Source organism: Passer domesticus, chromosome 4, assembly GCF_036417665.1.
Source record: "Passer domesticus isolate bPasDom1 chromosome 4, bPasDom1.hap1, whole genome shotgun sequence".
NCBI classification, from domain to species: Eukaryota; Metazoa; Chordata; class Aves; order Passeriformes; family Passeridae; genus Passer; species Passer domesticus.
This window is the reverse complement of record NC_087477.1, coordinates 74,994,162-75,021,619: the sequence shown is the minus strand read 5'-3', so window position 1 is coordinate 75,021,619 and position 27,458 is coordinate 74,994,162. Positions and strand designations below refer to the sequence as shown.

Sequence of the window (27,458 nt, the reverse complement as noted above, 5' to 3'; positions counted from 1 at the left end):
TAACTGTATGCTTTGTGATTACCATTTTTTCTCACTATTATTATCTGTTCTTGATATGCAGATAAATATTATAACAGAGCTGACTGAGAGGCTTCAGAATCAGATTGCTGTAATTCCTCCTGTATTCCTAGTGCACACTGCAGTGTTTCACAAGTTCTGTAACTCCATGGCATCTCTTGTGCTTGCTGATACTGATCCATCCTATACCATATCTATTTCTGCCTTAAGATTATGTGGGGCATGGGTAAAATTTATTGTTAAAATAACTTTTTTTCTTGCAAACCATCATGTTAATTTATGGATAATAAAATTTTCAAGAGGTGAATCACAGACAATGCCACCCATCTCTCGTTTCCTTATTCTCAGTTCAAGGTTCAGATATTTTCATTAGGACTGATACAGTTTGATGTTTAAACTTCTCTTGAAAGTGCTGCATTTGGGATATGTTCTTCAGTCTAAAGTGGGGTGTTGGGCTCTGGAGTCATCCGTATTGTCTGTCACAGAGTGTGTGCTCTTCAGAGCTAGACTGCAGGGTACCAGACAGCTTCCCCAAGGAGACAGCACTCCTTTGTTCAGTTCTGGCTGTGTTCTTGGCCTATTAATTGAATTCTTGGCACAGTTGTTGGACAGATGTCCACAGCAGTCACAATCACAAGACTGTTGTGGGTCCTCCGGTTGTTAGGTTTGGTTTCTAAGGAGCTTTCAGCTCCCTTTTCATTGTCTGTGCCCTTTTGAGAAATAGCTGTCCTCTCCACCACCTTTCTGAAGGCTGAGATGATTTTCTACATAGTTCTCTCTCATCCTGATAGCATTGCTATGTCACCATAATTCGGTTATATCAAATCCACAAATATTTTTTATTTAACCATTGAAGAGAAGGTAAAAAAAAATTGGAGGTGCTGCCTCTGCTGAGTTTGTACTGTTTGTACTAGCTTCACCTGAGTCTTGCAGGAAACCCCAGCAAAATTCACGGTGAATGTACCAGACAATGGATTGAGCCTGATGAAATATGACACAATGACTCAGATGCTGAGAGCCAAACTGCAGTTCATCAGGTGACTGCAGAGAAATCAGCTGAGGCATTCCCATAACGACAAGGAGACAATGTGTATAACATATTTTAAGAGCAGTGATGGTAATGTAAGGATGTTTTTATTGTTCCTATGGAAGGTCCATCTAGCCCAGTGCTTGTTTTCTTCAAAACCTTCAAATTGGTGAATGTTCTGGAGGGAGAAGTGTTATATTTTTCAATTGATGATGGGTTTTTCTGTTTCAGGCTTTTTTCAGGCTGACTGAACTCCTAAAATCCACAGCATCCTGAAGCAAGAAGATCTACAGCTAATCACACAATCACCACATTTTGTGGCATTTTCCTATGTCTTTTTTTTTGCAGTGGGGTATCTTGCACTAAAAAGTTTCCAGGCTGTGCAGCCTGATGATTTGTACTATGGCATGAGGCAGTTCTCAGACGTGTTCTTGGTTCCCTTGCTGATAATCACTAAGTGATCAGTTTGCAGTTTTACTACTGCTGAGTATTGAACTGCCAGCTTTTTGGAACTCTTACAACCCAAGCTCTCATTCCTCAGTGGTAATAACCAGCTCAGGGCCTCTTTAATTTGCTGTTAGGAAGATTTTTGCAATTATGTGCTCTGCATTTCAGCTTGCTCTGTTGCTCAGTATTATTAAGTCTCTCCCCACACCCAGAATTTATCTTTACTACCCCAAATAACTCAGTATCAACACATTTTTTCATCTCCCTTCTCACAGAAAGTTTTGTATTATACAACTTTTATTAAGTTGTTTGTGACTGTGTTGAACAGCTTTAATGCCATGCCAGTCCCCAAGGAAGGAAAATGCCCTTTTCACAGTGAAAACTCTGTTCAAATCCTGCCTCCTTTTTTCCTTTTTTTTTTTTTTTTTTGGTCTTGAGAAGGAGCAGCACTGAAGGTGTTTTAGAAATCTGAATTGGCCATATGTGCTGGATCTCCCTTTCCACATGCTCAGTGACTCCACCATGGAACTCCAGCAGATTTACTTGTGAGGCATAAGTCTTCTTTTTAAGAATTATGCTGACTCCTTCATATCACATTATTGCCTCTCCTCATTGTTTTATTGCACTCTTTATTAATTCACTCTGGTCCAGATGCCACGCCTGTAGAACCCTGACTTTTGGAACAATTAAAGAAAAATCACAGTCACATTTATTGCCTTTCTCTCTCACAAAAACCACTGTTTTTAAGCCAAAGGTTATACACCACAGTTTGACTGTATTACCTTAGAACTCCTGGGAAAGGAGGTGAAAGGGTCTTGCATGGGAATTTCCCTAACTCTCTTAGAGAAGTAAGATATTTATTCAGCTTTTCTGTAATGTTCTCATATGATCTTATCTTTTCTAAGGCTAACTTTAAACTTCAATCACATATTGACTCTACTGATTCCCTAGTTTGCTTCCTTGATGCATTTGGAAGAGGATTTATCTATATTTCTTGCAAGTTGCTTTTAAACAACAGTTCTGGCTTATCTTACTTTGATTTTAAGCTTTTAAAATTCATTACTGTGTATGTATTTGCATATGCATTGGGTTTTAAAGAACGCAGTGATAGATTCCACATCCTTGAAGGATGTGAAATACCTGCTCAGGTTTGATCAGTTCAAAAGGAGGATTGCAGTGAGGATGCCTGCCAGGAAGATGCTAAAAGCAGTGTTAAAGAGTGTTAAAGTCTTCATGTTAACAAGTGTTTAAAGGTTATTGTGGGAGCAACAGGGCAAACATAGCTCACATATGAAAAAGGATTTGAGAAAGGGCTTGAGGATATCATTAAGCTCAAAGGGCAGGATGAGGTGTCCTGTTGTTAGGGAGCAAAGCTGGAAACTCCCTGGTTTCCCTGGCAGTACTTGGCACCCACACCAGCAACTTCAGCTCCCTCCACCAGGCAGAAGTCTGCAGGAGCTCCATGCTCCACCCTAGAAAGGTTTTGGTGCCGCTGCAACCTTCAGCCCCGGGATGCTGCTCCTTTTGTTGTGCCCAAAATAAAGCCTGCTCCTGAGACGTGTCTGCCTTCACATTTTCTAATGATGACTTCATACCTAAATCCTCCTACGTGGTACTGAAACCTGTAGCCACCAAGCTTGCTGGTGTTCCTGCCTCCAGAAGCATGTCTGCAGCTGGAGAGCTCTGAAAGGCTCTGTTGCTGTGCTGGATTCATGTCTTGCCCTTCACCCTCCTTGGTGTGAGCCATCTTAAAAGGGCTGTAGCTATCTGAGTAGTAATTTCCTTCTGGAAACTTCTCAGTTGTGTAAGTTATATGGCTTTGAGCAGATGAAAATGTTGTTAGTCACCAGAGCAGACTGGAATTGTTCTGATGATTTCCGTTACCGTGCGCTTTCTGCAGCAGGCTGGAAGGAGTAGGAGGAGATCACAGCACGGAGCACTCAAATCATGAATTGTATGTTGCAGGTTTAGCTGTGGGTTATTTGGGATTCTCTGCCCCTGCAGCTGAGGCCATCTTCCATTTGCTCAGTTTCAAAAGTGAAAAAAACATCACTTCACCTTGAGATGTGTTTCACTGCCATTAAAAATTTGGTGTTTACTCTCATTGTGATTATGTGCTTAATGTGAAACTGGTTACATTCTGGATTTTAAGGAAACATTCCTTTGGAAGTCGTGATGGAAACTGATGTTTCTCACCGGGCTTGCCAGAATACAGGTTAGCAGATGAGGTCATGTGGGAAAAGTTGATACTTTGTGCTAGCAAGGGCAGGCAAGTTAAGGAAAATACATTCTTCTAGTCTCAATAATGGCCTTCTCCTCTCTTAATAAGTATAACCACAAGGATTGAATATCCCAGCTACCCACAGTGTGGTTATTTCCTCTGAAAACAAGGTAGGCGACAGATTACTTTTTTGAAATTTTTACAAAACCCTGTTTTTCAAACATTGTTCATGTTCTTTCTAGATATTTCATGCTACTGCAAAACACATTAGTCAAATGGACATCCCTGAGTTTGCCATTACAGATCTCAGTCCTGGAGATGCCAAACCCAAATTAAATCCATCAAGCCCACTGAGAGGCAGGCAGGAGAGGGTGTTGTTTGCTGTAGAGAGGAGTGATACAATCTGCTTGCAAATGCAGCACAGCAAAAAAGAAGTGGAATAATCTGTGATGCCAGCGACAGCAACGACCGCAGAGAGATCACTTTACCCTGGTCCTGCACATCAGCAGCTCTGTAATATTGAAGACAAGGAGGGATGTACAAGCTGTCAGCCAAATATGTTGGAGAAGTATTAGCGAGTTTATTTCCTTAAAGCTTCAGCCAGAAAGCAAAATAGGCAAAATGCCTTCACGAAGCCTTGCTTTTTCTGGCATGCTTCCTCCATCCATAATGGATTGTTCTGTCTCTACAGGGATGCAGTTGGGCCCTGGAATTGATTATGTAACAAATTAATTGCAGTATTTGTCAGCATTAAAAAAAAACAACAACAAAAAAAGCCAAGAAGGAAGTTGTATTTCTACCAAAGTTTTGGTAAAAGTCCTATAAACACAACAGAATATTGCTAAAGAAAACATTTGCTCTTTTTCACATCTCTTTATATTTGGAATTTAAATGTTTTTCCAGTTTCTCTGGCAATTCTAGTGAACGAACAAAGAAAAGTGCCCTCTTTGTACATAATAGTTGTCATTTTAATGCATGCCTGTCGAGGAAAAGATCAGAATCCTTTTACCTCTTGGAGCATGGAAGAAGCGTGCCATTATTGATGTCTGCTGCTCTGTTTCTGAGAGGCCCCATTAGGGCCCCTTGATAGTGTCTCTGGAGCCAGACTTGTCTGCATTCCCATGGGAGAGCAGCTAAAAGAAAGAGCAGCAACCAAAATCCAACATGAGAACAATTCTGGGGGAAACAACAGACTGAGAAATGCCTGAGCATATTTAAAGGCTTAGGTGTGTTGTACATTTGAACAGGTACCCCAGTCCTGAATCCCAGGACTCCAGCTTTTAATCTGTCGCTTCTGAATTCTGTCATTCTCTGATGCTTTTCAAGCACAGTACATGTATCTGAAATTTGACACAAACACTTTCATTCCTTGAGACTGAGCATGTTTTTGTGCTTTTTTTTTGTAGGGTAATTGGCAGAATACAAATAACCAAAACAAAAATCCCCAAGCATCCTGTCCTCATCCTCACCCCAGGTTTGCACTTTGGATGGTTCCTGGTTTGGTGCAGACAGCTTACACTGGGCTCCTTGTGACTCCTTGTGCCACATGACTGAATAAAAAGCAAGGAAAGAAACTTTCCTGGTGCAGCTGGAGCTCAAAGTGTGTAGTGAACCATCAAAAGGGGGAAATCAGGTATAAGCAGAGATTGTGCAAGAAACAAAAAGACTGATGGCCACAGGCAAACTCTGTCTCAAGGCCAGGAAGTGAGACTTGCCAAGTGTCAACTAAATTAGACATGGGAAGGCAATTATAACAAATAAACCAAGGCTTTGCAAGCATGTTAAAAAAAAAAAAAAAAAAAGAGAACCAGGAAGGAGGAAGCAAAGCCACAAGGCATTGAGGGACAGTGTCTTTCTCAGAATTCTAGGTGAGCTGGCTAATGAACTCACAAATAAGTATTTTCATAAGTCTGTTAGATTTGAAGTCTAGCTCAGCTAAAAATTACATCCTATTTTTCATCATGAGGGTTATGCAAATTCTGTATTCTGGAAGAATGGAGGTGAAAGCAGTATCAGAACTACAGTCCCTTCAATCTGATTTGCCATATGCAAATTTGAAGAACAAAAGCCTATGAAGATTAGAGATAAATGAGATAAACCAGATTTTTTCCCTGGTAGTAGACCATGTCAGGCTAACCTGACCATTCTCTTTGATAAGAGCATTATAGGTTATATTTACTGACAAAATTAGGTTGGAATGCTTTCCCACAACAACAGATTATTGTAATTCAAAATAATTGGATGGCTTCAATGACCACCAAACCTGCTGGAATTCAAGAAGCATTCAAACAATGCTCTCAAGCACATGGTGTGATTTTGGGGGTATTCCTGTGCAGAGCCAGGAGTTAAATTCCATGATTCTTGTCTGTGTCCTTTCCAGCTCACGATATTCTATGATTCCATAATTTCAAGAGTATGTATTATGTGAGCTGATAAAAGCTTCATATTCAAGGAATGAGTTTATTAGTTTGAGACAATTGAGAAAGAGCAAACTCATAAAATAACTATGATTTCCTCATGTAACACAAGCATGATCCTAAAAAGTACTGGGCACAGCTTTTCCAGGAGGAAGGAACAAGGCTCCGAGTCCTCCCAGCTGGATTGCTGCATGCAGATTAGGTCACACAGAAAGCTTAGCTTTTTCAGAAGCAAAATTCAGCTCAGAAGAGAGACAGAGAAGGGGCTGTAACACAGTTTGTATCAGGGCTAGGCTTTGGGTTGTGCGTGGGGAATATTTTCCTTGTGAGGACCGAGTGTGCTTTTCCAGCACGTTTGGCAGCCCACTCACCAACACGCTCTGCTGTCCAGTAATAACACACACAGTCATTTTAATCACAGGCTGCACCCTATAAAATGAAATCACAGGGCATATTCAGCCAACAAAGTGAAGGTTCCCCACACCTGCTTCAGCTTAATGCACTAATCTGCCTTCTCTGGAGACAGAAAGTTCTGGGTTTAGTCAGGCAGGAAAATAAATGCTGTAATTTCCACCAACAGCCAGGACGTTCTGACACAGAACTCACACCAAAGTCGGTGGAAGAGCTGCATTCAAACAGCTTTTCCTGGTTGTGGTCTTCCTATGGGACCTGTGTTACCCAGCCTGCCCACGGCTGTGCAGCTCTCACTCTTTGTGCAGCAGAAACCTCAGGCTGCTCTTGGCTGCAGCTGAGAGAAAGCTTAAGAAACTTCATTTTCCTGAGGCTCTGCCAGCACAATGCCTTCTTCATACTCAGAAATTATCACTCTGTTGACATAGAGGCTCCTTCACATCCAATAGCAGGTGTTAACAGCACTGTGCTTATGTTACAACTCAATGAATCAAACCCCATTTCCAGCTTTAGTCAGTCTCTGTTGTACTTTAAACATGGAGATTTTCATTTCACAGACCAAGACCCCTCTGTATTGTATTCAGAAGACAGATTCTCTTTGCTGCTTCATACTACAAAGTTCTGTGAATGACAAAAAGAAATACTAATAAATAGCATTGACAGGAAATATTGCACCACCACCTTATTTTCTGACCACAGAAACTACTCTGGTACCACCATAAAGGTCAAAAGCTTTAAAACTAGGTTAAAGTATAAGCTGTGTAATCACTAAAGAAATCTGCTACTTTTTATTCAAACAAGCCTCAGAATGATACACAGATCAATGTTATAGTAATACGGCCTTATTGAGTGCTCTCTTTTAAGTTATGTTTTTGTTACAAAAGTAGAGTTAAAACGGATCACTTTGTACTTCTCAGAATAGTAATTATTTAATAGTAATAATTTTTACAAAATGGTAATAATTTTTACAAGACAAAACCCACATTTTTAGTTGCTCAACATTTTAAAATAGGTTTTTCATTTTTTTTTTCTTATTTTGCTTCTGCATACTTTTAAATGTAATTTTGATTTTTCACACCTCTGCTCATATCACAGAATAAGCTGAGTTGGAAGAATCATCAAGTCCAGCTCCTGGCCCTGCACAGGACCATCCCCACGGGTCACACCATGTGTCCAAGAGCATTGTCCAAATGCTTCTTGAACTCTGTCAGGCTTGGGGCTGTGACCACTTCCCTGGGGAGCCTGTGTGCCCAACCACCCCCTGGTGAAGAACCTTTCTCTAATATCTAACATAAACCTCCCCTGACACAAAATGGTTTTAATTTTTATGGCTAAAAACCACCTATAATTAGAAACCAACCCCCAAATTCCTTCGTTTTTTACCTACAACACCTTCCGTCCCCCTCCCCAAACACCTGGGAAGTAATAAAAGGCAGATGGAAAAAAAAAAAAACCAAATAAAATTTAAAATATTTAATGAAATAGAAGTATACCTTAAATTAACATTTAACGTGTTAATTTAACGGGAGGCAGTACCCCTATGGACACGGGACACACGGGACAGTGCCTGCACGGCTTCCCCATGGACACGGGACAGTGCCTGCACGGTTCCCTATGGACACGGGACACACGGGACAGTGCCTGCATGGGGTTCCCCATGGACACGGGACACTCGCAAAGGAATGTCACCGTTTGTAGCTATGCTCCAGCCTCCTTTCTTCCAGGCAGGTGACTGTGCCAGACCCTGCTGCCAGTCAGACAAAAGCCGCTCCCAGGTCCCGGGCTCTGGCGGAGCTGCTGGAGATGGAGCAGTCGCGGTCCCTGAGGTGCTCAAGGGCAGACCCGGCGGCACTCAGCGCCGCGGCCCGGCTCACACCGTGCTGTGGCTCACAGGCTGGGCTGGGTTCGGCGGCGCTGCGCCAGGCGCGGACAAAGCCGAGCATTGGCCGGGGCAGAGCCCGCAGAGCCCTCAGAGCCCGGCAGCCCCGGGGGGGCGGCGCTCCCCGCCCGCCGGCAGCTCCCAGCGGCGGCTCCCAGGGGCGGGAGCGGGAGGCGGGAGCGGAGGCCGGGCCGGGCCGCAGGTGAAGGAAGGGGCGGGCGCTGCCCTCAGCGGGATGAGCGGCGGGCGCGGCGGTGGCGGCTGCCCGCGGAGCTGAGCGCCCTGTCCCGGCGGGGGCGGAGGGGCTCCGCCGTGTCCGCGGCTCCCCCGTGTCCGTCTCTTCCCGCCGCGGCGCGGCCGGAGGGCGCCGGGAAACTCCTCGGGTGAGTCACGGGAGCCCCGGGAAGCGCCGGGCCGGCCCTGGCGCTGCCCCAGCGCCCGGCGGGGGAAGCCGCGGGGCTGGCGGCCCCCGGAGCCGGGTTCCAAGGGAAGCTGCGGGTCCCGCGGCTCCGGGGAACAGCGGGAAGGCGCCTCGTGTCCTCTGCTCCATGGGTTGACGCCTTCAGTTCGGTGCCGCTCTGCTGACCTGCAGGCGGGAGGTGGGATGGAGGAAAGGCATCGGTGTGAGTCCGCCCGTGGGGAAAGGAAAGGCTCTTCTGGGGCGGAAAAAAGGGGTAGTTGCTTTCCTTTGGAAAGGGAAGAATGAAAGAGCTGTGTTGCCCACTTGTGTTGAGCTGTGGCTTTGGTGTTGAGTTGGGAGCATCAGGATTCATTTCCTAGCATGTTTCCAGTGATAATATATATATATGTTAAAGGATGAGGCAAGACTTTTTATATTTGAAACACAGCAGTGAAACATAAGGTACAAACGCATTGTGCTGCATTTTCTTTAGTGTAACCATCTACTTTAATCTCGGATGCCCTCTCTTTATTGGGGTCACATCTGTCACTTCAGTCTAGGTATGAACTTCGTGTCCATCTGCAGGTGTTGGTGCTGTGCCTTTGGGAGCAGCAGAGAGTGAGGACACCTGGCATGTGCTTATTTAATTTGTCAGCTTTTATCCCCAAGTGACCAGTGCAAATTGGATACTGCTATCCCAAATGAGTTGAGATGGTGGATAAATGTTTCCTCTCCTACAGGGAAGGCCTGTCTGCTAAGACCATTTTCTGGAGTCTTGATGCTGACAAAGTACAGGTCAGTAGTGGCGCTGAACCAGCCTCGTGCTGTGTCTGAATTCATAATTACAGGTGCAGTGTTTCCTGAGTGCATGTCACAGTCTCCTGCTAATGTGTGTGCTTGGTCTGGCTGTGCACTGAAATTTCCTCTTGGAAATTAGTTGCATTAAGTTGGTATGTTTCTTACTGGGAGAAGCAATTTTCTACTTTTTCTCTCCTCTGAGGGTCAGTGTGTCACAGTTTATGAATTAAATTTATATCTGAATAATTATACACCTCTTCTGTTTATTTTTGGTTGTATTTGTACAGGAAATATAGGGCTGAAGCCTCTGTTGTTTATTTCCTTCATCACCTCTTTCACATTCAGACAAAAGCAGAATTAACTTGCTATTTTTCTTCTAGGCATAACACATTTCTTTCCCTTCCTGTTGCAGTATTTTACACCCATCTTGCTGTTGCAGGAGAGCTGATTAATAGATACTCCTTGCCAATATTCCATTATTGAGGAGTCAGTACTGGGTCAGCTTAGTGGTGGGTTAAATACTGCTTCCTGTTTGTCATTTTCTTGTTTTAAAATCTCCCAGCTTTCCATAAACTCTTCCACAAAACATGACAACTTCATGCTTAAAGGTCCAGAAAATAAAGAGCTTTTTAGAAAGAGTTATAAAAGAGCGAGATGCAGAGATAACAGTTCTGGAAAGGGTTAAAGGGTTTGAAGTTATCAAAGCAGTAAGAATGAACACACCAAGATAAGTTTGTGCAGAAAGCTCGGGCAGGGCTGTCTGAGCCAGAATTCCTGTGTTTGAGGCAAATCTGACCAGCTAACTGTGAGTTTTCTTGTGCCATTTCTTAAATGGATGTGAAATAGTCTCCTTTGACAGAAATCCAAACATGGCAGCCACTTTGGTAATGATGCTAAGTAGAAATGGTGGAAATGCCTTAAGAAATGTTAAACTTCTTTACAGCACCAAAACACAGACGTGGCTGACCAAAAGGCACATAGGTATTTGTCATTTTACCTGTAGGAAAAGTGCCTCTGGCACTCAAGCCTGGTGGTTGCAGTGCTGCTCTTCGCCCCACAGCCCTTAGGACGCTGGTGCATTTATTGCTCTGCATTACAAGATTGCAGGTGTGTGTTTTAGCCTGACAACATGGACTTTGTGTGGGGGCATCTTCCAACCTGTTTGGCATGGGATTTACACAATGGGTATCTTATGCTTTTGTCAGACTCTCCAACAGCTTCATAAGTTGTTTGGAATGTACATCATTGTGCAAGCATTGTGTTCATTAATTGTTTCTGGCTTAAGCCCTGATCTTAAAAGTACTTGCAGATGTAAGTAACTCTACTATTTGTAAACTTCTAGTTTGTGTTACTGAAGGGTCAGGATCTTGGTTTGTTTGCTGCTTCTACTGGACCTTGCAGGAATGTTCATAGAAGCTCAGACTCTCAGTAGCATTGATTAATAATAGCTCTGTAAGGAATGGTGAGCATTTCTGACATCTGCCAGGCAGCAGCCAGGATAAATTGGTTTTGTTTAGATTTAAAAATATTAGTTGATACAATGATTCTTCCATGATGTGTTTTGTCTTCTAATAGGGATTTTTTTATGGAAGGGAGAAAAGAACCTCTTTGATGTTGATTCCTCTCTTGTGTAGCTAAGCATTCTTCTGGCCTTCTTTTAAGGTGAACTTGCAACATGAAGGCATTTCCTCATAACATTTTTTCACAATTGCCTTGGAACCTATACTGTAGTGGAGCAGTGTTGGGAAGGGAGTTTGAGAGTGTAGAAATCAGGGGGATTTAAGGCAGCCTCAAAGGTAATCTGAGGCTGACTCATTTCTGTAAATATAGTACTGAAGGAAATGTGTATTTCTTACACTTATCACATGTACATATGTCACTGTCTGTTCCTCCAAAATTTATGAACCATTGCTAACTCTTGTTAATCAACACCCCTCTCCTCCTATCAACACTGTTTGCTTTATGCTGGAATGACTGAGTTATGCCTTTTGTGATATGTGGAGGGGAGAATTGAAGGCCCTGAAGTTTTGATCAGCATGACTACGCTGGGTATGGTTGTTAACGTTAGGAATTATTTATCATGGTTTATATTACAAACATATGTGTCTCTGGTTTGCTTGCTTCAGATGGCTAGAGTAGAGCACATAGCAGAATTTCTCTACACTCTGTTTTTTAAGAGCAGTATAGTGGCTACAGTATTTCTCCAAGATCTGTTTGAAGTTTTTTTTTTTCAATCTTGTCTCTTCTCCATATGCTTCTATGTTGAATTTCTGAATTTTTCCTTACAAAGAAAGGGATTTGACAAGTCTGCGTTTCATCTCACACATGCAGGAATTTGAAAACAATTGTTCTTAAGATAATTTTAAGCAAGGTAATAGTTACAAGGGAATGCAGGGACATGAATTCCTATGGAAACAAACCTAAACATTGTTCTCCCCCTATTGCAGCATACCAGCATAACTGAAATATTCTATTTATTTTGTTTGTGTGCCAGCTCATTTCCTATAATTCTTATTTCTCCCAAGGTGGTTTCATTGCAGTAGTTATGCACATCTGAATATCTTTGGCAGAAAGATACTTCAGGATGATGTACAGTGCAGAGAATCACTCAGAAATCAATACCTGGCAATACTTCTGGCTTCAGCTCCTGCAGACTGTGATTTTAGGAGCAGAGAAGGGCACAGCTTGCCTGCCTCTTGATAGGATTCCTCTTGTGGCTTTTTGCTGTAGTCATGGGCTGGTTTAACCAGGCTAATTCAGGACACCTAATGTGTAGCTAGGGCTCTTTCTAAAGTACTTTGACAATTCTTAACTTCATGGAAAGTGGACATTCTAGATCTGTCTCCTAAAACAGCTGTAAAGAACTGATCTAGATAGATGGTGTGAAATTAATAAGTGGGGCTAAATTTAGGAATAGCTGCTTGCTGAATTTTGTTGCTGGATTAACTTTCATGTCTGTAGTTGCCCTGTGGTAGGGAAAGTACAGCTTTGCTTCCTTACAATGTTTTCTTTCTGGAAAAGCCAGAGGTAAAACTTCAAGTAGTCCAGGGAATGCTTGTTTTCATCCTCTTAATGTTTGAAAATTCTCACTGTTCAGCTATTTATGGTTAAAGCTTTCTGGATTTTTATTTTAAGCTATAACATCAACTGACGAACTGTACATCATTAGTCATGTATGATCAGAATCACTTCCATCCTAATGCAACAGTAGGTACATTTGAATCATTAGACCTGTTCTTCTAGAAAATGCACGTCTCTAACTCCAACCCAGCTCTTCTAGTGTTAATTTGGCAAAGAGGAAACTTCCCAATTCAAACTGGCTTTATATCCTTACATTTTTAAGAGGTAAACACTTTGCTCTTAGTTCAACTTTGCTCCACCACTCTGCTGTAACTTAGAAAAACACAAAATTTGGTTTTGTCATGGTTCCTTGGATCTCTTAGGGCAGGAGTACAGGACTTTGGGGTTCTTGTCTTTATATTTTGATTGACTGATTTATGTAGGTGGTGCTGCTATGTATGGTAGTGTGTGATCACTTAAGGATGCCTTCGTTAATTCCTGATTATTCCTCATTACTCAAAGTGGATTTAGGTGCCTACAGAGACTTTCACTCTCTTATTAAGCATTTAGAAATATTAGTACCTACACATACATTCATGATCACTTCATGAAAACTTCAGAGTGCTCCATGGAAACAGATTGGGGCTTTTGTTGCTTGATGTAGTAGACATTGCCAGTAAACTTTGTTAATTTGTACAATATCTTGACATGTGCATGCACAAAGGATTTCTGTAAAACTCTTCTTTGATATTCTTGATTACTTCAGTGCAGGGACTGTATTGCAATCCCCAAATAGGAAAATTATTGGACATGTTTAACCAAGACTCTTATTTTGTTATGCCTTCAGCTTTGCTAAATAAGTGAGTGGTAGGAGAAAGTCAGATTTCTGCCTTTAATCATGAACTCACTTGTAAGGACTCTTCAAACAGGAAGTCTTTCGTGCCAGATGTTTTCCTCTACATAAGAAAATGGAATTTCTATTGGAGTTCATATGGGAGCAACAACTGAGTGAAGTATCAGTATTCATTTTTTAAAAAATCTGGTAGCTCTGCTGAGCTACTATTTAGCCTCTTTTGGGGAGTACAAAACCCCTGAAATTTTAGAGTTTCTGTTTTAGCTGGCAGAAGCACTGCACAAGTATGCACAGGTCATGAATGGGGTCCCTAGGAAGAAGACAATATCTGTATTTTAAGCAAGCATTTATTATTATTTTTCCTCCCATGTGCCTGTACTGTATATTTAAGCCTTTCCTCTAATGAGAAGAATAGCATGCAGCTTTAAAAAACCAGAAACTAAAATCCCTCATTATTGGAGCTAGGGCCTTAAAAGAAGCAGAGGAGAAGCTGTAATATGTACCCCAGAAATTTACTTAAATATTCAGTTCTGAGAGTTGGCTGTTAGTATTTTATGTTCTGATTAATAATTCTGATACCTGTCTTAACTGATTTGTCATTTTTCAGCACCTGGCTTAAGACTGGTTACCAAGTTCCAGTTAAGTGATTAGTCCCGACTTGCTGTTGGAAAACAACCTGCATTTGGAGTTGGAATGATATTCCTCATTCTTGCTTCTGGCAGTACTTGGAAGAAAGGGCTGGGAGGCAGTGGCACCAGTGTGCATGTCTGGAACTGTTGCTGCCTCAGAGATCTTTCTTTGTCCAAGTGTTGACAAAAGAGAGAGGATGGGAAGTGTGCTGCAAGACTCATCATGAAAGGTGATTTGTGCATAACAGACATGACTAAAGGCAAAAGATTTCTCATTTTGAAGTGTAGCCAAGTAAATGAGAGAAGAGCAAATTGTACAAGGAAGTAAGAGAATTTAGTATCCTTAAGCTTTGTACTTGTATGGTCAAGGAAATGAAACAAAACCATACTGGGTGGTGGAAATAGCCTGCATTAATGGGTTCTCTCTCTTAAAGGACAGAATGTGAACTTAGATTGGACTTCAGTGCACTGAACTCCATTGTTACTCAGTGTAAATAAATATAATTTCTCATTGTTCAGGTTAGCCAGCTGAACTGCATCTTTTGGTGTAATTCTGCTGTAACGGATGGAAATAAGTTCAGGTCGAGTTTAGCTGGCAGTATTCCTGTTTAGGTGAGCCATGAACCTGTGCTGTGCTACTTAATAATTAATTGTTAAACAAAGGCAAAGCTTAATTCTAAATGCTCTTCAACTGAAATGCCAGCTTCATCTCTTATTATCATTGAGTTTTTCATTTGAAGATATGCAAAGCGAAAAACAGGAACTCTTGGAGAAGGGAAATCTTACTTAGCATGTCAGTTCCCACTTCCATGTTCAGTTCTTCCCCAGACAAATAAGCTTCCTACTCTCCAGCAGGGCTTTACTCTGCTGAAATCTGTCACTGAGATGACTTTGTCTTTACTAATGCAGCACTTCAGGGCAACATCTCAGATCCTGAAACAGATTTTAATAAGTGTAAAAGCATGTTTTACTAATTTTTGGTTTTAATGTAATAACGGCTTAGTAAGGAAAAAGTAAGAAGAGAGGTGGAAGTAGTGTCGTGAATACCTGGCTCTTGTCTGGTGAAACATCTTGTAAGACATAAAAATAGTGGTTTTGTAGGAAGCTTTGTTTCCTGGTTCTAATTTTAGCTTAAGCTACTGTAGTGGTAGACATTAATCATCATTCTGGAAACAGTAGTTTTTACAAATAAAGATTTTTTTAACTACTCATAGAATTAGCAGTTAGATTTTTATTTGTGGTTTCTTTCAGTATCTTCATGTTAATCTTACTGCAAATCAAAATCTCTTTGAAATGGTCCTTCATCTCTTACATGATTCTACAAGACTTACCATACTTCTAAACATCACCTTGGGTGACTGATAGTCTCTCTATTGGTGTATTTGTTAAACTTGTTAAAACTCTACTATAAAGTAAAAAGTTTTGGTTTAAATTTTACCTCAAACTCTACCTAGTTCCCCTTAACTTCATCAGAAGTTGCATGTGTCCAAGAGCTGAGGTTGGTGTTCAAACCATACCGTGGTTACCCTTCAGAGCTTTCTAGTTCCTGCACCCAAGCAGCAAAGGCTTAAATTATTAGTCTCTAATCTTGTGACAACCCTACTAAAAAGAGTAAATCATTACCTTGATGTTGCTTAAGAGTAATTCTATTACAACATATCACATAATTGTTTGTTCCTCCTAGACCAAGCTGGAGCTCTGAAGAGACTTTGGTTCAATGCGTGAGGACTGCAGGACAGTTATTTCCTCAAGGGGAGCATCTCTTCTCTCAGAGTGCTGTGGTAAGGCTGAGCACTGGGTTTGCACTGCCTGAAGTGTAATGTCTCCTAAACCTTTTGCACAGACCTGTAGTCACACTGTTTTCACCAAGCATGTGTGCTGAAGCCAGCTTCTGGTATTCCTTATACTGATAAAACTGTACACCTTAGACATCTAAGCTCATGTATGAGCTCCCAATCTTTCTGTTCTGTCCTGTACCTATTCCTGGAAAGATTAGCTTTTTTTCCTACTGTTTTGTTTTTTTTTTCCTGACAATGATGTAAAGAGAAGTTTAGCACAAAGAAATCTGGACTATGAGCCTACAGGTCCTACTGGCAGATGAAAAGCTTATAATTAGCTAATTCAAAACTGATCTGTAAGCTTAACTAATCAAAATAAGGTACTTTGAACTATGTTTGGGCAAAAAAGTGACCTGACTTGCACAGCTGCTGAGCATCTGCAGCTGTTAATTGCCTTTAATCAGTCAGGCTTAAACATTCAAGCTTTCCACTGTAATTTTTCAGTCAGTTAATCAGACTCCACTGTGGTGCCAGGTAGGCATGTTTCCAAAGCACTGTGCATTTTAAGTGACTGAAGAGGGATTTGTTTATACAGACTTTTGTACACATTGCGTGGGGAATTACAATTTCTGCTGTCAAAGTGGATGTACCACATACAGGAGCATGGGACAATCAGTCCTCTGCAATCTCTGTTTGGGGTCTAGGAAAGAATTATTTCCTTCAGTATGTAACTGGAGACTTGTATTAGGACTAGGTGAATATAGGTGAATGTACTTATCAGAATGCTGACAGAAAGGCTTTTCTGACAAGAGAAAACACCCATTATAGGAGGGGCACATGAGTCTTGCTACAAGATTTGCAGTTTTCTTCCTCCTAAAGACCTGGAAGTAGAAAACCACCTTGAAAAAATTTAATGAGGTTATATACAACAGAGTTGTCATCCTGGGTTTAGGAGAGTCCGAACAAATAATAAGATGATGCATTGTCTGGCACAAATGTGTTCCACTCCCACCATCCATGAGCTTGTGTGGGTATTCTTACTCCAGAGTAAATTAGGCATGGCAGACTTCTGGGATTATGCTGGATAAATACTTGTTGTGTGACTCTGCACTGGAGGAGGATGGGAAATTTGGAAGGGAAAGAGGAATATTTTAAATGTACTCTTCATGTTTAAACTAGGAGGAAAATAGCCAAACTATTCTCTAGCCACATAGAGGCAATTACTGTATTTGTGGGAAGCTGTTATGGGAAGAACTCACAGTGAAATTCTTTTTTCCTTCAATACTCAAAGCCTTAGTGAATCATCTGTCTCCTGCCTTCTTCCCCCCCACTCCAAAAAAGAAAAAAAAAAGGAAAAAGCCCTTATTTCTGTCCCTTGGCAAGTGCCACAGCTGTTGTGAAGAAGGTTGCAGTTCAGAATGCCACTGATCCAAGTGCCTGAAGGGGCCAGTTGAAGCATTGTCAGAGGATGTGTGCATGTGTTGAATCTCACATCTTTTGCTTTGAGGTGCAGATCAGCTTTCTCACAATGATGGAAACAACGCTGATAAGATGGAATACCACGTTTGCAAATGTACACAGTACCAGATGATCCCCAAGTGACTGAGTCTGGAAGCTGTCTGTCGTGTTGGCACAGTGCCTGCTGTGCCCTGCTGCCAGGCTGCTTCTCCGTGGCTGCACGGCATCCCCGTTCCTTCAGTGGACAGCAGCTGTGTTTGGCCTCCTCCCTGCTGGCTCCTCTGCTTCCTTCACTGGTCCTAGAGGAATGAGAGGACTGCCAGGAGTGGGAGGATGTGGTGGTGGGAGAGAAGGGTGTCACAGTGCTGCTGGTGCCACCTGTGCACTTGCACTCGTGGGTTTGGCTCCCCAGCAGGACTGGGCTGGCAGGTTGCAAGGGCTTAGTGGCAAATCTGTTAATTACTAAAGATGTACTAATTGCTGTTCTAATGGGCTACAACAGTGTCATGGTATTTAATAATTACTTGGTAGTAGGAAGCTCTCTGCTGGGCAATTGAACTGGGAGCTGGATCTCTTCTTCTGGGTTGGAGGTCTTTGGAACAAGGAATTAACAGGCTTTGCTTATTGGAGAAAGACAAGCAGAAGGGATTTGCAGCAGTGTCTTTGCTATGAAATCTAGCAAACAGAAGTGTTTTTGATTGAAATTCTTAGTTTGGCAAGTTTACACAATTCCCTTCCTTCCTGGAGTGTTCTTTTCCATTTTAGGTGGCTGGAAACATATTAATTAGATGTTTCTAATTAATCCTTTTTTCTGTGCCTGCACTATTTCTGTCTTTCTAGTCAACATACTGAGTAATTTGCCTGCCACATGTTATTCATGCTGTGTAATTTTCATAGCCCTTGGGAGATGAAGTGCATGGCCTTAACAGAATTTTGGTCTAATTGTGCTTGCTGGTCTGTGCTAATTGAGAAGGTATGTGGAAGAAACACACCTGACACATGGATCAGGAGTTTCAAGTGTCATTCTTACAAAAACCAAAGTTGTGAGGAAGCATCTCCCCACAGTCCTTAGTAGTTGTAGCTATGGCATAGGGCAGACTTCCTTTTCCTTAGTTTCTTATTGTTGGAATTTTAGGGTTTTGAGCAACTCGGAGGTAAAGACCAAATATAACTTGGCCTGATACTCAGGCTTTAGTCCTCATAAAAAGCTACTATAAACCTGATATGTTCCTAATAATCCTGTGTTAAGAGGATAAACTGTATCACTATTTGCTGTTTAACCCTGGTGCCCTACACTCTGATGGGTTTATGTTGCATATTTCAGAAAAATGGTCTAGAAGAAGAGGGAGGTTGTATTAGAATGAAAGGGTTCATGATAGCATTCTGTAGAACACTATCTATTTTTTCTTTTTTGTTTCTTTTTTGGAGTTGGGGGGAAGAAGGCAGGAGACAGATGATTCACTAAGGCTTTGATGATGTCAAATGAATGGTGAGTCTTGGGGAATAGTCCTTGTGATTTCTAACTGAACAATTTAATCTCCAGCAAAGTGGAATGAAAAAAATAATGAGGAAAAACAATACAGCATTCCAAAGGAGCAAAAAAAGTGAGCTTTAAAATTCTAAGGTATATAATAGGTAGGAAGAATTTTCAACAATTCTCTTGTCCTTGCTGACTAAAGGATTATTTTTCCACATCCAGTTAAACTAGAACTAGTGCAGTCTTTGCACTTGATTGTACCGTGCTAGCTTCTGGTTCTTGGGTAGGCTGCACAGGAGAGGCAGTGGCACTGGAGCAATGGCTGTGATCCACAAGGATTTTGTGATTATATCAATCTTTGCTAGTCTGTGGTAGTGCCAAGTTTATAAAATTTTAATAAAATTCTGTAGACAAAATTTTCTCAAGTATGTAATGGGATAATTGTAGTTTCAAGTGTTGGGCTTGTTGGGTTTTGATCTGTTGGAGGTGTAGCTGGCAGAAATTGGAAATTAGCTCTGTTGTATCTTGGAAATGTATTTCATTGATATAGTGTCTTACTATTTAAAAATAAGCGACTGCAATGCATGAAAGATTGTCACAAAGTTTCTGGAAGAAGAGGAGGCTTTTTGGACAGAGTGTCCAAAAACACTCTGTCCAAAAAGTTTGGACACTTTTAATGCTTTTTGGTACACCTCCAAAGCTGAGAGTTCTTTTTATGGCTGTAGAGATAAACAATTAAAAGTGCAGCTGCACTTCAATAGAGTTATTATGTGCAGTGTTTTAGAGGATGTTAAGTGGATCAGTCTGTATGATTTTATATACTAAATAAAATACACAAATAGCATTAAATATTTTTTAAATGTGCAGAAAGGGTGTTTTCCTCCTGTAAAGTTCAGCTTTTGTAGATCTTTTATTTTGTAGTAACAGTAATGCCCACAGCTGAATCACTGCATCTGTGGTGTTGTTTGGCTTGGATCTAGATGAACTGTTCTGTTTACTATACAAAGATGTCAGGTTTGATTACTTAGGTTGAAACAGGACCAATTCCACTGACCTAAATTTCTGAATTTCCTTTGTGCAAGTGAAATCCAGCTTCAACTCTTCATTGTGTACAAGAAGTGATTTGTACTTAGAATGCCTTAAGAATATCTAGGATGTGTATAGCAGGAAGAGATTCTGCAAATCTTGCAAAAGCTTTTGCTGGAAATGTTACATGCGCCGTATAAATTCTGTATAGAACCAAAACCTGGAAATGAAAAAATGCTGTACAGACTCCTTGGACATAATGACTGTTAGTTCCAGGCAGTGCATAAATGTAAGATTTTGGAGGTTGTGAAGGAGCCCTTCTGTCATAACCAGGTCATCTCTGTAAAGAGTCTGGCTGTACTGTTTTGAAAGAGCTTTTCAAGGAAACTATAAAAAAGAATGGTGCACAAAGGCAATGTATTCTTTGTAGCTCATCCTGCCAAGAATAGGACTGCTGGCATTCATAACATACACCATTTCTTTAAGAATTGTAGGTATATTTATTTCTGTATGTGTGTGTGCATGTTTCTTTTCAGTCTGTAATAAAGACAAGTTCGTTTCAGTGGTGAGAAGTCAGTGAGGCCAGGGATCAGACAAATGACCTTTGGACCATCTTTGTGACCATGAGAATGGAAAGAATAGGCAGTGCTACAAGATGTTTGAGAAAGGATTTGGAAATAAGCAAGTTCTCTATGATAGGATAGGTTAATGTGATGCCCAGAAGCATCTTCAAATTAAAAAAGTAGAGGGAATATTCTAACTAGAGTGGATGTAAAATATTTGAGGCTCATGCTAGATTCAAACTTTGTCTGTAGTAATCTGTAATAATTTTTAAAAGTGTTGATGGGAAGGAAATGGAAGTATCTTTTAAAATGAGTGTTCCCATTTACAAACTCTTTTTTAGCTCACTTAATTGGACAATAGGAATAGCTGTATAGAGTCAGATCCAAGGAGAGCTTGCAGATAAGTGTAAGAACTTGGCACAGATATAGAATATTCTCCTAGCCTAAGAATTTGCACCTCAGGGGCTTATTGGAGAAATTTTGAAGTGCCAGAGACTGAGGTCCTGGAATCTGAGATGGATTTCTGTATTTCCAGTTTTTCAGTCACTCTGTGAGATTGTGAGATGTGTTACAGTGCTTTATTTTTTTTTTTCTCTTTGTTTTCCTTCTCTGAAATATTAATGACTACCAATCTAGGAAAGGTTGTGATTCACATGCGCAGTACATTGCATCCATTCCCATTATAGGCAGTGTTCTGAAGTCCTTTCTCCAGAATGAAGAAGTTACAGTCTTATAAACACCTTCATAAGGCTTGTGTCTGGACATACAGGGCAGGTTGGGAAGGGAGCTGATTTGAGAAGAGCTACATGACATCAAGGTCGGATGGAAATGAGAATCTAGAATTTGGGTTTTAGATCCTTGCCTTTGGCCTGTCTTACTGTCAGGGGTTTGTTATTTTCATAATATTATGCAGGGGGCTTGTACCTATTTAGAAGCCTTGCTGCAAACTTCTGGCACCATGGCAGTAATATGTTTGATTAGGCAAAACTGGTTTGTGGTGTAAAATATGATTCTTGTTGTTCATGTCTTATGAAGTATTGATATGGATCTCTTCTGTGCTTGAAAATAGCCCTGTGTGAGCTCACTTTTGAATGCAGTTCTACAGCTCTGGAGACTTGGGTCAGTGTCAGGCTAATCCTTGTTGTTGGAGTTCATTTAAACAAGCTTTGGGGGGGAAGGAATTTCTTTCTTTTTAGTCATCCTTCTGAAGGAAGTAGTGATTTCCATAAAGAAATAGAAAAATAGCAAAGGCCATTGTCCAAATTGTCTTGTAAAAGAAGCCCACTGGATGATATTACATATTTTTATGGTTATTTTATGTGATATGAGTTTGCTCTTCCCTCTCATGTCCTCCAGGTTAAAACTGTCTCTTTACTGCTGTCTTTCTGGAGCAGCTTTGCAGTGTACATTTGTTTTAATTTTAAAATCTTCACTTAAAATCCCAACTACACATGATGTAGTGTTTATAATTTAATTCATCTTTTGCAGAAAATAAGCATGAGCTTACAGTGTTTCTTCTTTCTGGTGCTTGTTAAAAAAAAAAGAAAACAAAGCAAAAACCCACCAAAACCCAAAGGTAATATTTACCTAAGTGACAAAATACACAGTAGCCTTAAATTCTGGTTATTGTACACCATGCCCTTACCTGTTTCAGTCCTTTGAGCCAGGGTTTTGTGTAGGTGGTAAGATGTTTTACCACATCCTTTGGAGAAGTCCATACTGGGATTTAAAACAAAGAATCCAGGTTTCTGGTGCACCTACTTACCTGCATGAGGCTTTGAGCACAAGGAACCTCAAAGCTGCTGGAGGTGGGGACAGTCCATTAGAAATACAACCCAGCTGGACCTTCTAATTCTATAAATCACACTTGCATGGTTATTAGCTGATTTGGATATTCTGGTTCATTCTGTCAGAGTTTCCAAGTCTGAGAACAGCATACTGTGAGATGCTTCACTGCATAATTGTTTAAAACCCAGCACCACCTACTGCAGTGTGGTACAGAGTGAGTCTTTGCAGTTACACTGTGTCTTTATAAATTGCATCTGAAGTCTCTGTACAAGCAAAACAAAAATAGAAAATCTTTGTTTTGGTTTGTTTTGTTTTTTCAGGGTCTAGCAGAAGTTGAGCTTCCTCTTTAGTGCTGGCTGCAGCTATTTGCTTGAAGAGGTATATTTGCTTAACTATAAGGTTCCTGCAGCCACCAGGAGAGGGAAACACAGGCTTGAAGGACTCACAGATTATATGATCAAATGCTTCCTCTAAACCAGGGCTGGCTGCATTTGTTTAGGGTTCAATTAGTAGCTTGTTATTGGGGTCAGTGGGTTTGTGAATTTACTCACTGCGTTTTTTGTTGATAGACACTCAAAAGGACATTATAAGCTTTATATGCTTTTGTTTGTTTTAATATCCATCTGCAGCAATGTTTTAAAATTGCTTTGTTCAGTAAGTTTGTTGTTGATTTGCATCAACAATACTCTCTTTAGCTGTAGTAGTCTTGGATCTCAGTTACATTAGTCTTGTACAAGCACAATATACAATGAACTCATGGATGTTGTATATCTTGCCAAAGTGCCTTAGTATCAGAAAAAATTAAATCTCTTTTCTTCTTTTTTTCCCCTTTGGACACTTGATGTACTTTAAATCAATAGAAGTAAAATTCTAACGGAGCAGAAAAAATATTTCCTAACTTTCCTAACAGACTTAACTTCATATGGCAAGATATCTTCTGGTTAAATGTACCTGTCAGATATGCTTTAAAATCACTAATAAATATTTGACCCTTTCCTATACATTTCTAAAAGCTTTTAGTTAGATGTTGCTATTACTAAAGTTCAGTGGTCCACCAGCTAAAATGCTTAAAACTGTTTTGACATATAGGCAGAAATTATTTTATCATTCAACAGTGCTTCCTAATTTATCAGTTTTGAGTACCTTAGTGATAGAATTGTGTGCAGTTAATCACAAACCAGCCTAGAAGTAAAATGGTTGGAAATGAAAATTTCTGCCAAGGAAATAAATCTCTTATGGAAACTCCCACTTTCAGTATCTGTGTGTCTTTGGGGAAACTCCCTTTGCAGCTGTCTTCAGGAATAGGATCTTGTCAATCACGTTTGTACTTCTGCTAGTTACATATTTTTTTAACCTATGTTCTATTTTAAATTGTTCTACAAGCACTGATGAAAGAGCAGTTAATCCCAGCCATAATGACATTTACAGTCTTTTGTATGAGGACCTTGTATATAAATAACAGTTAAAATGAACAAAGAATGTGTTCATCTATTTTCAATAGTAAATGGAAATGGAGTGTTGGTAATGTATCTGAATTTATATTAAAAAAAAGAAACAAAAGGCAGCAAATTATCTTCAGGACTTGCCTTCTACTTTAAGTGTTGTTTATTCCAAATGTTACTGCTGTGATCTGACTGGCACAGACTTGACCCAGTTAACTCCCTGGGGTTTTGAGGGGCCTTTGGATTCAGCAGGAATATGTCAAACCTGGAAAAGCTACACAAAACTAAATTGCCAACATTGAAAATTATGCTGAAGCAGATGTACTGATCTTAATCCTTATTTCATAGAACCATTTAGGGTGGAGAAGACCACTAAGATCATTGAGTCTTAACTTTCAACCTGTTCACCACTCAGCCATGTCCCCAAGTGCCACATCCACATTCCTGAAACACCTCCAGGGATGGTGACTCCACCACTTCTCTGGGCAGCCCATTCCAATGCTTGACAACCCTTTTTGTGAAGAATTCTTTTCCAAATATCCAACCTAAATCCCCCCTGGCACAACCTGGGGCTGTTTCCTCCCATCCTGTTCCTTGGTACCTGGGAGAAGAGACCGGCCCTCAGCTGGCTACAACCTCCTGGGAGGGCATGGAGGCAGTGAGGTCTCCCTGAGCCTCCTTTCTCCAGACACCCCCAGCTGCTCCTCACAGGACTGGTGCTCCAGGCCCTTCCCCAGCTCCATTGCCCTTCTCTGGACATGCTCCAGCCCCTCACTGTATTTCTGGGAGTGAGGAGCCCAACAATATATTAGTATAAAGTCTTGCATTATTTTTTCAAGGCTGGCTGGTGTAAGTGAATGCTAAATAATTATGTTCTTATATTCACGGTTTGCAGATGGTTCTTGTCTTCCAGCTGCTCAATCTAATTTGCTTTTTTAGAAGCTATGCATAAACTGCAAGTATTTTCTGGCTGTACTTTGATTTATGGACATTTGAGCAATGTATGATACATTAACTGTATCCCAAAATCAAAATCATGCTATGGTCTTCTGGGATGTGTGCCAAACTGTTTGATGAAACAATCACAAAAGTTACAACTTTGTTTTAAAATTGATATGGTCATTCTCTGAGATATGGCTTATTTAGTACAGACCAGTGCTGACTGGCTTTTTTTTGAAGTTCCAAGCCAACAATATGTCTATAGATGTTTGGAACATAAGAGCCACTAGGGTATAAGCAGAAACTTGGAAGCTTTCTGACTTTAAGTGTTTATTGGGTTTTGATTTATATATATATATATTATCAAGTATATATAATATATAACTTCAGTTACCTATTTTAAGTACATGTAACAAATTAGTAAAAATATTATCAGGGCTTCTTAATTTCTTCTGAAGTAAGCTGATGGTTGAAATTTAAAGTATAAGAGTTCTTTTGGCATTGAAAGAGGATTTTTGGAAGTTGTGGCCTCATTCCTTCTCCTTGTTGCTGATTTATGTGGGGGTTTTTTTGTAAAGATAATAATGCAGTTCACCCAGCAGAAGTAATTCTGATGGATGGTTATTTGTATTTTCACAAGATTGCCTTACTTAAATAGATGAAGGATTCAGGCGAGTAATTTACACTTGCTCTTTTACAATCTGCAGTTGTGAAGCAGGCAGCTGACATATACATTATCTCTCAATATAATGGCTGTGTTTCCATCAATGTCTGCCATCTAGAACCTTGAGACTAAACTAGTTTGGTAGAATTAATAAAATAATAAAATTTCTAGTAGTCTACTCCTGACTCAAACTTAGGACAAGTTCTGTTAATTCCTTACTTTCTTAATGCCTTATTATACTATGGAGTTCTGTGGAAATATATAATGTATGAAACCTCACATTGTTCTGAGTGGAACTTAACTACTGAGCTGACTTGCTGCAGCTGACAGAAAGTGTTTTTCATGCTGTTTTAATTTTTTTGTGCCTTGTTGATTTTTTCTGCCTTGCCTGTTGCTGTGCTCTTGTGCTGCTTTTATTTGCAGTCCCTTCTTGCAGTTTCCTGTAAATTTGTCAGCAAGAGGAAGTGCTCCTGCTGCAGACAGAGCTCAGCCCTGTGGTGAGACAAGTGAGTTTGTACCAGCAAGGACAGCGGTCTGCCAGATGTGTTTGTGCCCTCCCATCCCATTAATTAATGATTAGTAGGGTTGCTTTGCCCTGCCAGCAGCTCCTGACAAAGGCAGGGAGGACTGGCTGACTTCCTCAGCAGCCCTGCTGGAGTGAAATCCAATGTGGGTTTCAGATGCTTTGGTTCTTCCTTTTAAGGCTGAGTGATACCTTATAATGTTAAATAAAATGGAGTATCTCTTTTGGAGTGAAATTCTCCCTAGGCTAGCTTGGTGCAAGGCTGCTTCTCACCACTGAATTCGTGGGAACAAATGGAGATTAATCTGAAAACCTTATACCAACGGTCCAAGCATAATAGAATTTTGCTTTGTGAAAGGGGATATATTTAATGCTCTTTCACTTTCCTGGCAGACATGTCAATCAAATCCATAAAGTTTTCACCTCTTTACAGATTCCCTGTTTGCAATTTTGAAATATAATCCTTCTGGTTAATGGTTAAGAATTTTCAGTCTCCCAAAACTGTGAAACATCTAAACTCTGGTTGTTTCTTGGTGGAACACCTGCTTTTTTGTGTGTGTGTGTGTGAAGTGTCTTCTGTTCTGACTCTGGGACAGTCTTGATAGTGTTGGAAATCACCAGAGAAGTTGAAATGGGATCTTGGAACTTGAAATGAAAAGTTCTGCCGCGTTTCTGAGTACTAAAATGAAGAAAGAGGGAGCACAGCATGAGAAAGGTTAGAGGGGAAAAGCAGTACCTCAGGAACATGTGTTGGATGAAGCAGGCATGGTTTAATGGGACTGTTGGGGCCAAAGAGCGTGCCACTAGAAGTGGATTTTGGAGGGGAAAACCAGGAGTTAGGTGTGTCACATCAGAAAAGGGAAAGAGGAACTGAAGGGTTTTTTCCAGTGTTGCATATACTCAAGTGCTGTCATTCTAAATCTATTTTTTCTGCTAAGTTGGAGAAACAGCTTGCAAAGATGCTAATGCAGACTTGGCAGAGTATGCTTAGATAACAGAGAACGTGGGAAGGAAAGACAGATTTAGAGCCTTAAATGTGTGCCTTAAGTGGGTAACTGATACTGTAACAAATAAAGCACGTGAATTTAATTCACAAGCCACTGAGCTTAGTCCTCTGTAATTATTTTATGAGTGAAAAATCTGTCAAGCCCCTGAGACATCTGGGTATTGATCCTTATGAAGAGCACTGGGATCTTGTTCTGATATGTGCATCCTTTTGGCTAACAACAGGTGTGTGGATTTATGGTTCAGTTTCCCTTCCCACAGAGCCTGCAAACGGTGCCCTGTGGTGAGAGAGCTGTTTTTCTGGCCCCTACAGCCATGAGCAATATCTGAAATATTACTTTCTTTCGTGCTTTGACTGTTGCGTCATTTACAAAAAGAGATGTTGTATGGAGACTTCTTCCTTCTATTTTGGGGTACAGATTCATTGTCTGTTTCCTCAAAAATACGTGAAGTAAGCTTTGCTTGACACACTTGTATATGTTTTGTCCATCATTCTGAAATTTGCTAGTTGGTTTTGTCTTGTTCAAACACTGAGCCTGGAATGTTGTTTAAATCTAGACAAGTCGGTGAAACACTTGAATCCTTTTAAGAAGTCTGGATGATAATAAGTGTAAAACAATGACATTTATTCATTC

At 40.6% G+C, this 27,458-nt stretch overlaps 1 protein-coding gene across 5 annotated transcripts in view; it reads left to right on the top strand.

The window, feature by feature from the left end:
• Positions 1 to 8,620: 8,620 nt before the first annotated feature.
• SH3BP2 (SH3 domain binding protein 2) overlaps positions 8,621 to 27,458 on the top strand; it is a 36,576-nt gene continuing 17,738 nt past the window's right edge. Inside the window, exons 1-3 of one of the 5 annotated variants that reach the window (XM_064418852.1) lie at positions 8,773 to 8,803; positions 9,561 to 9,615; positions 15,845 to 15,941. The gene's annotated coding sequence lies outside the window, so the exon portion shown is untranslated. Of the gene's footprint in view, positions 8,804 to 9,113; positions 9,616 to 12,200; positions 14,391 to 14,464; positions 14,773 to 15,844; positions 15,942 to 27,458 lie in introns of those variants that run through there. The other 4 variants (XM_064418853.1, XM_064418851.1, XM_064418854.1 and 1 more) reach the window with 4 other exon arrangements.